Here is a 10460-nt window from a genome sequence, read left to right as displayed (position 1 = left end):
AATTCGGCAAAACATGTCCAAAGCACAAAATGGAATTGACTTGATAAACATAAAATGAAAATCGGTATACCATTAAGAGACATTCTTTTTGGTTCCTTAATAGGAACTCCAACTGAAGAGCCCAGCTTTTAAACCACTGAAAAACCAAGTGGACGTTTCTGTCTTACTACAGATGTTCTCGGAAGTGTGATTCCAGACTAGTGGGTGTGTAAGGATTTTCCAGGTGTCACTTTTTCTGGCTTCTCGGTATAGTTCTCGCAAAAGGATAAGATAGAATTGTAGCATTCTACAGTGGGAAGATCGTTGTCTGCAGGCTGCCTAGTGTTTGTATCCCAGCTATTCATTTACTGGTTAGTCATCTCAGGTAAATAATAATGTTTGCCTCCATAGGACAACATCTAGCAGTTTCTTGTTTGAATTTATTGTTTTGATGCTCATTATTGGTATGTTACCAAAAACTGCAGTCATCTTTTTTGAGCTTTGTTTTTTCACAGCAATGACAACTGGGTGGGGAAGGTGGTCTACTGTATTTTTTCTCCGTGATAGAGTGTATTGTAGAAGAAAGCAGTTGGTAGTTACTTTTCCATTGTACGTGCTGTTCCTGCTACCTGAAAACCCTTCCACTCAGGGGTGTGCTGGAACCGACTTATATCAGCTCTTGAGGGCCAATCGTGTGCATCTATTTCCAACTGTTCAGTGACATCACACTGGTAGCTTGAAACTGGCCCTAGTGGGAGTATATACACCAGGGAAATTAGCATATGTTATAAGTCAAGTTTGTTTGTTTTTCCAGAGAGCTGGTTTATGAGCAGGTCACAGCTCTTATTCTTGCCCTGTCCTATTAATTTTTAATAATTTCTTAAGACTCAGCATAAGTGAATGTCATTTCAGAATCCTTCAATCACATTCCTAGGTCAAGTGTCACTGCTTCTTCTGTTTTCATAGAAACTAGTGCATAAATTAATTGCCTTTTCAAGGACTAGATTCTATACTAGTCAGGGTTCAACCAGAGAAGCAGAACCAGGGATTTTAATGGATTTATTAGTAATGCAATTGTAGGGGGTTTTAAAAGCAAGTTTGAAGTTCATAAGGCATACAATCAGGAAGGGAACAGCACAAGCTGGCTGGAACCCACGGGCATGAGCTGCTCGGAGTCTTCTCTTTTATTCAAGTGTTCCCCTTGCTTCATTAGTCTATCACTCTCTCCATTAGGCTTATTTCCATCATCTTGCAAATGTGGCCGAGTGCTTCTCATATTAAAAAGCAAAACAACAAAAACAGAAAATTTCCCTGGACCCCACAGCTCTTACAGATACCTAAATACCATCCCACTTCTCTGCTCCTCTTCACGGGTAAACTTCTAGCCGAGTGTATAGAAAACATTGCTATCCATTGTGTCCTCACTTCCCACTCCCTCTCTGATTCCCTGTAATTCTAATTCACACCTGCCATACCATTAAAGCTCTTGTTGTCAAAGTCATCATGGCAGGCCCTTTGGTTGCCTTATCCATCCCTGTCCATTCACCCTTTCCCTTGTTCACTTTCATTGTAGAGACCAGAAAAATAAGTCTTACCTTCCCGGGGCTTCCCTCTAGACCAGCAGAGACAAATGGTTGTATCTTAGATGGCAGCTCCCAAGCTTTTAAGACCCCAGGTGCTATTTACCAAACTTGGATGTAGAACATAAACTTTGTGAGCTATATTATGCCAGTTGATCAAGTTGTCCCACGAGACTATAGTCCTAAGGCTCAAACCTAGAAATCCAATCCCATGAGTTATTTGGTTATATCTAAGAAGTATCCATAACTGTGGCCCCATGTGCTTTATTATGTGTATGAATATACATGTATGCACACGTACATGAGTACGCACACATATGGCTACATGTATATATGCACACATAAATACACACATATACATACCTTTACACATTTATGCATACACATGTACATATGTAACCATACATATGTATTTTTTGTTGTTGCAAAAGTGTATATTTTCTAGCATTTACCAAAAATGTTCTTTTTTTATGTGTATGTGCACTCATTAGCAACGTCATTTACCTTGATCAAGCTGTGGGCACTTCACTCTCATTCAGTGTTACCTTTCCCACACCAAAAATAACAAGTGTCTACTATCTAAAGAGTTATTCCCCCTCTCCTACCGACCCCTCCCCGGTGGCCACTAATGAAACATTAGTTTCTGTATGTATATGAATTTTTGTCTCTTTATAAAAGTGGGACCAGGCAATATTTGTCTTTTTGTGATTGACTTGTTTTACTCAGCATAACGTCCTCCAGATTCATCCCCATTATAAGATGTTTCAAGGACTCACTGTCCTTTATGTTTGCATTGTATTCCATTGTATGTATGTACAACATTTTGCTTATTCATTCATCCATTGATGGACACTTACATTGTTTCCATCTTTTTGCTATTGTGAATAGTGCATATATCTGTTCCCGTCACTTAAATTAAGTCTCTAGGGTATATACCTAGAAGCGGGATTGCTGGTTTCTTGGGGAAGTGCCACACATTTTCCATTTTCCACAGTGGCTATACATTTTACAGTCGCAGCAGCAGTGGATAAGGTTCCAATTTCCCGACATCCTTGCCAGCGTTTGTTGTTTTCTGTTTTGTTGTCATCTGTGTCATTTTAGTAGGGTGAGATATCTTCTTGTTGTTCTGATTTGCATTTCTCTAATGGCTGAAGATTGGGAACATCTTTTCATGTGTTTATTGGTTGCCTGAATCTCCTCTTTGGTGAAGTATCTATTCATGTCTTTTGCCTATTTTTTAATTGGGTTGTTTTTTTTTGTTGTTGTTGAGTTGTTGAAGTTTTCTGTATATTTTAGAGATTAGAGCCTTATCACATGTGTCATTTCCAAAGATTTTTTTCGCAGCTTGTAGATTGTCTTTTTATTCTTTTGATAAAGTCTTTTGATGAGCATAAGTGCTTAATTTTTATGAAGTCCCAGTTATCTATTTTGTCTTCTGCTGCTCTTGCGGTATTTGATAATCTGTCATTAAAAAAAACTAGGTCCTATAGTTTTGCCCCTGTATTTTCTTCCAAGAACTTTATGGTTTTGTCTTTAACATTTAGCTCCTTGATTCATTTTGAGTCAGTTTTTGTGTATGGTGTGAGGCGTGGATCCTGTTTTTTTTGCACATGGTTAACCAATTTTGCCATTGAATAGACTTTGATCCTTTGTTGAAAATCACTTGTCCATAGATGGATAGATTTATTTCTGGGCTCTTGTAAGAACAGTGTGGGGACAGTGTCTGACCTTCTGTAACTTCTCAAGGGGGAAGGAGAATTAAGATCAACAGCCCAAGGCTGATTCCTATGAGGCAGAGGTCAGACGCGCCTCCTCTCTCTGCCATCTTTACCAATTCTGACACCAATCGTCCCTCCCATGGCACTTTCTACTTCTCTGCTGGGTTTGGTAATTCCTTGCAACAGCCACACAGAACTCACAGACAATACTCAGGATTACGGGGTTTATTAAGGAAGTAACAGGTTACAATTCAGGTTTAGGAATGCTCAGGATACAGTTCTTCCTTTAGGACAGCCTCTTCTCAGCTGTGCCCATAGGCACTTCTTTCTGGCACCTAGGACTCTGCCCTGCTCTGGTAAGTGTTAAACAAAGCTCTTTTAGCTCTGCCAATAGTGCCCATAGGCATCCCACTCCACCAGTAAGACTTGGCCCAAAGGCGCTCAGCTCTAGCTCCGTGGGTCAGCAAACCTAGCTCCATCAAGTGCCCAGAGGCACTCCACTCCTCAGCAAACTTTTTGCCCAGAGGCACTCAACATTCTTGTTTCATGGGTAGGGAAGCCCACTGTGCTGTCTCCTGCTTGTCCCTCCTGCTGGAGTTTCTCTGCTACTGCTTCTCGCTGTCTTCAGTGTTATAGCTCCCTCTCTTGGTCTCCTGGTTCCCGGACCTTCTCAGCTCAGGGATCCTGGGCCCAAAGGCCACAATCTGCTCTTGGTCCCTTCCTGCCTCTGGGATGGCTCATTTTAAGTCCAGCAGGATGGCAGAACTGACCGATCACATTGGTGGGCCACGATTACCCTATTTTCACAATCTCACCCAATTGCTTTGGTGGGAGTTATAAGACCATGGTGAGAAAGGCCATGCAAAAGGGATCCATTGCACCGCAGTATCTAGAATATATACAGAACTCTCAAAATTCAGTAGTAAAAAAGCAAACTATCCAGTTAGGAAATGGGGAAAAGACATAAGTAAACACTTCACGGAAGAGGATATACGATGGCAAATTAGCACACAAAAACATATTCAACATCATTAGCTGTCAGAGAAATGCAAATTAAAACCACAATGAAGTATCACTACACATCTGTGAGAATGGCTAAAATAAAAAATAGCCACAAAAGCAAATGCTGGCGAAGAGGCAGAGAAACTGGATCACTTATACATTGCCAGTTGGAATGTAAAAATGATACAGTCATCTGGAAAACAGTTTGGCAATTTACTATATAACTAAAAATACGCAATTACCATACAACCCAGCAATTGCAGTCTTGAACATTATCCTAGAGCACTATGTTCACACAAAAAGCTGTAATAACCAGAAACTGGAATGAGCCTATATGTCCTTCAGTGGGTTAGGGTTATCAATAAAAATGAGTGAACTATTGTTATATACAACTACCTGGATAAATCTCCAGGAAATTGTCCTTTGTGAAAAAAGGTAATCATAAAAGATTACATACTTTATGATTCCATTTATGTAACATTTTTGAAATCGCATTTTAGAAATGGGAAACAGAGTAGTGGTTGCCAGGAGGTGGAGGAAGAGGAGGGGGAAGGGAGGTGGGTGTGGTTGAAACAAGGCAACATGAGGGATTTTTGTGGTGTCTGGAACTGTTTAATATCTTGAGTATGGTGATGGGTCCACAAACTTGCAGGTTGTATAGAACTTAATGTTGTTATTGTTAGCTGTTGCCTAGTTGGCCCCCAACTCGCAGAGACCCCACACATAATAGAATGAATCAGACCATTGTGATCAACAGAGCTTTATCTTCAGAAGTAGATCACCAGGTCTTTCTTCCTAGTCTCTTATCTGGAAGCTCTGTTGAAACCTAATCAGTGTCATGCAATACACAAACCTCCGCTGATGGCCAGGTGGCAGCTGCTTATGAAGTGCATTGGCCAGGAATTAAACTTGGGTCTCCCACATGGAAGGCAAAAATTCTACCACTGAACCACCACTGCCCTTTAAAAAAAAAAAAAAATCCTTACACACACGTAAATGAACACAAGTAAAACTGGGGAAATCTGAATAAAGTTGGTGGATTGTATTAATGTCAATTTTTTAGTTGTGATATTAAACTATATATTTTCAAAATGCTACTATTGGGGGAAACTGAGTAAATTTACAAGTAATCTTCTATATAATTTCTTACAATTGCATGTGAATCTGCAATTATCTCTAAGAATTTTCAACTAAAAAACAGACAAACTAAAAAGCCCTATAAAATATAATTCAGGTTATGTGCCTTTTCTGCTTAAAATTCTTCAGTGATTTCCCATTATACTGAGAATGAAATTTACAGGACCTTTATAAGGTCCTATATATATATATTTTTTTTTATAAGGTCCTATATAGTCTGGTTTCAATTTTCTTCAGTCTGATTTTGTTCTAATCATTTCCTCTCTCACCATTCACCACCATGACCTTCTTTTGGTGTTCAGACAGGCTGAATTCCTTCCAGCCTTAGGGACTTTGTGTTTGTGTTCCCACTCCCTAGAATACTCTTCCCTCAATTCTTATTGTGGCTGGCTTTTTCTCATACATTAGGTCTTGTCTCAGATGTCACCTCCTCAAAGAGGCTTCCCTGATGACTTTCCTAGTTTTACAGAAAACAATTGGGTCAGACCAGATTTGTAACCCTTTAGTTCTTTCCTGATAAAATAACAATGCTAATATTTATTTTAAATGGCATGTATACATCTTTTTTGGCTATACATTTTTATTGAATGACAGTATAAAAAAAGAATAAACTTAAAGACGTTTCTCCATTTATGCTTATAAAAGGAATATCAGTGAACTATGATTGTCATATACCTGACCATGAAGAAAATGAAAATCGTTGCAACCGGACTGATAAACAACATCATGATAAATGGAAAAAAAAATTGAAATTGTCAATGATTTCATTTTACTTGGATCAATAATCAACGTCCGTGGAAGCTGCAGTCAAGAAATCAAATGAATATTGCATGGGGCAAATCTACTGCAAAAGACCTCTTTGAAGTTTTAAAAAGCAATGATGTCACTTTGATGACTAAGGTGCTCCTGACCCAAGCCATGGTCTTTTAAATCACCTCACATACATGCAAAAGTTGTACAAAGAGAAGGAAGACAGAAAAAGAATTGATGCATTCAAATTGTGGTGTTGGCAAAGAATATTGACTACACCTTGGACTGCCAAAAGAACAGAGCAAATCAGTCTTAGAAAAGTACAACCAGAAAGCTCCTTAGAAGAGAGGATGGTGAGGCTTTGGCTCACTTACTTTAGACATGTCATTAGGAAAGACCAATCTTGAAAAAAGGATATCATAGTAAAGTAGATAAAACCAAACCAAAACCAAACCCAGTGCTGTCGAGTCGATTCCCACTCATAGCGACTCTGTAGGACAGAGTAGAACTGCCGCATAGAGTTTCCAAGGAGCACCCGGCAGATTCGAACTGCTGATCCCTTGATTAGCAGCAGTAGCATTTAACCACTACACCACCAGAGTTTCCAGTAAAGTAGATAGCCAACGAAAAAAGGGAAACCCTCAATGAGATGGATTGACGCAATAGCTGCCATAATGGACTCAAACATAGCAATGGTGATGAAGATGGTAGAGGACCAGGCAATGTCTCATTGCCATGAGTTAGGGATGACTCGACAGCAACTGACTAGGTAACTATCAACAACGTGATTACAAAGAGAAAGCTTAGATGATAGCAACCCAAACCCAATGCTGTCGAGTCGCTTCCGACTCATAGCGACCCTATAGGATAGAGTAGAACTGCCCCATAGAGTTTCCAAGGAGTGCCTGGCCGATTTGAACTGCCAACCCTTTGGTTAGCTGCCTTAGCTCTTAACCACCACGCCACCAGGATAGATGATAGTAGCCTGTGGAAATTAAAAAAAAAAATTGTGTTTTCACTGTTTTAAAATATTGCTATATATTTGCACATATCTTTAAGTAGCTTGGAACGAGTACTATACCAATCTCCGAGTAAGTTTAGGATGTTATTATAAGCCAGGGGAGTACATGTAAAAGTTTGTAGCTTCATAATTCTGGGTGAATCATCCTTTGTAAAGTGAAACAAGAAAGCTGATTGCCAATAAGTTGTAATATTTCAGATACAATCAAGAGCCTGATGAGTTATATTATTCTTGACAATATTTAAGACACGTACGCTCCTAGCTTAAAGGTAATGATCACTTTGGTACCTTAAGTTTCTAAAGAAGTTTACAGTAACAGGTTTCATTCATTCATTTTATTTATGTGATCATGAATTCAAACTAATTTGAGATTTTGGGTGGGGTGGGATGAGGGTGTGGGTGGTCAAGAGGATATGAATCAGTGAAAAATTTGAATCACTGAGTGTTTGAAAAGACATCATTTGCATGCAGAAACTAATAATTCTGCTTATAAGTAGAGGCTAAAATTGGTAATTATCAAAATGGTAAAAGTAATTTATGTTACCCCTGAGATTTGTAAACAAATAATTAAGTGTAGAAATTCCTTTAAAAATATATTCTGTTAAGGAACACGTGTTCCTGACAAATATTTTTGAAGTTAAGCATTTTAAAAAAAAAATCAAGTGTTACATGTTTACTTTTGCTATTTTGGATTTTTACTATTTTTCAATGTAAGGTTGATAGTGCATTGTCACCTCTTTTTAGTCATAATTTGGAGTATATTTATTGAATATTGAAAAATCCGTACGAACTAATTATAATGCTGTGATTATTATTTGGTTCACTGATGAAAATTCACCAATACAGGGTACATTATTAAAAAAGGAGACAAAACTCCATGTGACATGATTTGCCAATTTTATGACAAACTTTGACCTGTGGTAGATGAGGATCCTTGAAGAGTTCAGCATCAATATAAAATTTGATGATCAAATACCAGTTGAGATGTTTCAACAAACTGATGCAGCACTGGAAGCACTCGTCTTTGCCAAGAAATTTAAAAGACAGCTACTTGGCCAACTGACTGGGAGAGATCCATATTTGTACCCATTCCAAAGAAAGGTGATCCAACAGAATGCAGATACCAAACAATATCACTAATATCACTCACAAGTCAAATTTTGCTGAAGACCTTTCAAAAGCAGATGTGGCAGTACATAGATAGGGAACTGCCAGAAATTAAGGCCGGATCCAGAAGAGGGGGTGGAACAAGGAATATCATTGCTGATGTAAGATGAATCATGGCTGAAAGCAGAGAATACCGGAAAGATGTTTTATGGACTATGCAAAGGTATTCGACTGTGTGGATCATAATAAATTATGGATAACATTGCAAAGAATGGGAATCTCAGAACACTTAATTGCGCTCATGAGGAAACTGTAGTTAGATCAAGAAGCATTCTTTTGAACAGAATAAGAAGATACTGCATGATTTAAAGTCAGGAAAGGTGTGCGTCAGGGTTGTATTCTTTCACCATACATATTCAATTTGTATGCTGAGCAAATAATCCGAGAAGTTGGACTACATGAAGAAGAATGTGGTATCAGGTTTGGAGGAAGACTCATTAACAATTGCGTTATGCAGATGACACAACCTTGCTTGCTGAAAGTGAAGAGGACCTGAAGCACTTACCGATGAAGTTCAAAAACTGTAGCCTTCATTATGGGTTACACCTCAACATAAAGAAAACAAAAATCCTCACAACTGGACCAATAAGCAACATCATAATAAACAGAGAAAATAATGAAGTTGTCAAGGATTTCATTTTACTTGGATCCACAACCAATGTCCATGGAAGGAGCACTCAAGAAATCAAAAAACACATTGCATTAGGCAAATCTGCTGCAAAAGACCTCTTTAAAGTGTTAAAAAGCAAGGACGTCACCATGAGGACTACGGTGCACCTGACCCAAGGCATGGTGTTTTCAGTCACCTCATATTCATATGAAAGCTGGACAATGAATAAGGAAAACCAACTGATGCCTTTGAATTATGGTGTTGGTGAAGAATATTGAATATACCATGGGCTGCCATAATAACAAACAAATCTGTCTTGGAAGAAGTACAGCCAGAAGGCTCCTTACAAGCAAAGATGGCAAGACTTTGTCTCACATACTTTAGGCATGTTATCAGAAGGGACCAGTCCCTGGAGAAGGACATCATGCTTGGTAAAGTAGAGGGTCAGTGAAAAAGAGGAAGACCCTTAATGAGATAGTTTGACACAGTGGCTGCAACAATGGGCTTAAGCTTAGCAATGATTGTTAGGATGGTGCAGGACCTGGCAGTGTTTTCTTCTGTTGTACATAGAGTCTCTATGAATTAGAACCGACTCAATAGCACCTAACAACAAAGTAAAACCCATTGCTATCAAGTCAATTCCAACTCATAGCAACCCTATAGGACAGAGTAGAACTGCCCCATAGGGTTTCCAAGGCTTTAATATTAAAAAGTTTTTTTTTTATTGCTCATTAGGTGAAAATTACAGAGCAAATTAGTTTCCTATTCAATGGTTTGTCCATTCCATGACATTGGTTTCATTCCCCACAATGTGTTAGCACTCTCCCCATTTCTGTCCTAGTTTTCCCATTTCCTTTCTTCCTGTTTTTCTACCCCCTTCCTGCCTTCTCATCTTTGTTTTCAGGCAAATGTTGCCTTTTTGATCGCGTACAATTCATTGTTCCAAGGAGCATGTTCCTTTCGGGTGTTATTTTTTATTTTATGGGCCTTTCTGTGGTTTGGCTGAAAAGTAGTCACCGGGAATGGCTTCAGTTCCAGTTCAGAAGGATGCCTTAGGGCCATAGTCTTGGAGGTTCCTCCAGTCTCTGTCAGATCAGTAAGCCTGGTCTTTTTTGAGAATCTGAGTTTTTGTTCTACAGTTTTTCTCCCACTCTGTCTGGGACCATCTGTTGTGATTCCAGTCACAGTGATTGGTAGTGGCAGCTGGGCACCATCTAGTTCTTCTGGTCTTGGGGTCATACAGGCAGAGGTTCATGTGGTCCATCAGTGTTTTGGACTAATTGCTCCCTTGAGTCTGGTTTTCTTCGCTCTCCTTTGCTCCAGACAGTAAGAGACCAATGGTTGTATCTTAGATGGCAAGTCTGTAATCTTAACATGACTTTCTCCTGTGGAGCTGTTTGTGGGTTCGTAGCACTGACTTTTTGGTTGGCAGCCGAGTGCTTAACCAACTGCACCACCATGGTTTCTACTATCAATAAAGTAGACATAAAGTCAGA

Source organism: Elephas maximus, chromosome 3 (assembly GCF_024166365.1).
Source record: "Elephas maximus indicus isolate mEleMax1 chromosome 3, mEleMax1 primary haplotype, whole genome shotgun sequence".
Taxonomy (NCBI): domain Eukaryota; kingdom Metazoa; phylum Chordata; class Mammalia; order Proboscidea; family Elephantidae; genus Elephas; species Elephas maximus.
The sequence above is the reverse complement of the archived record's forward strand: the minus strand, read 5'-3'. Positions refer to the sequence as shown.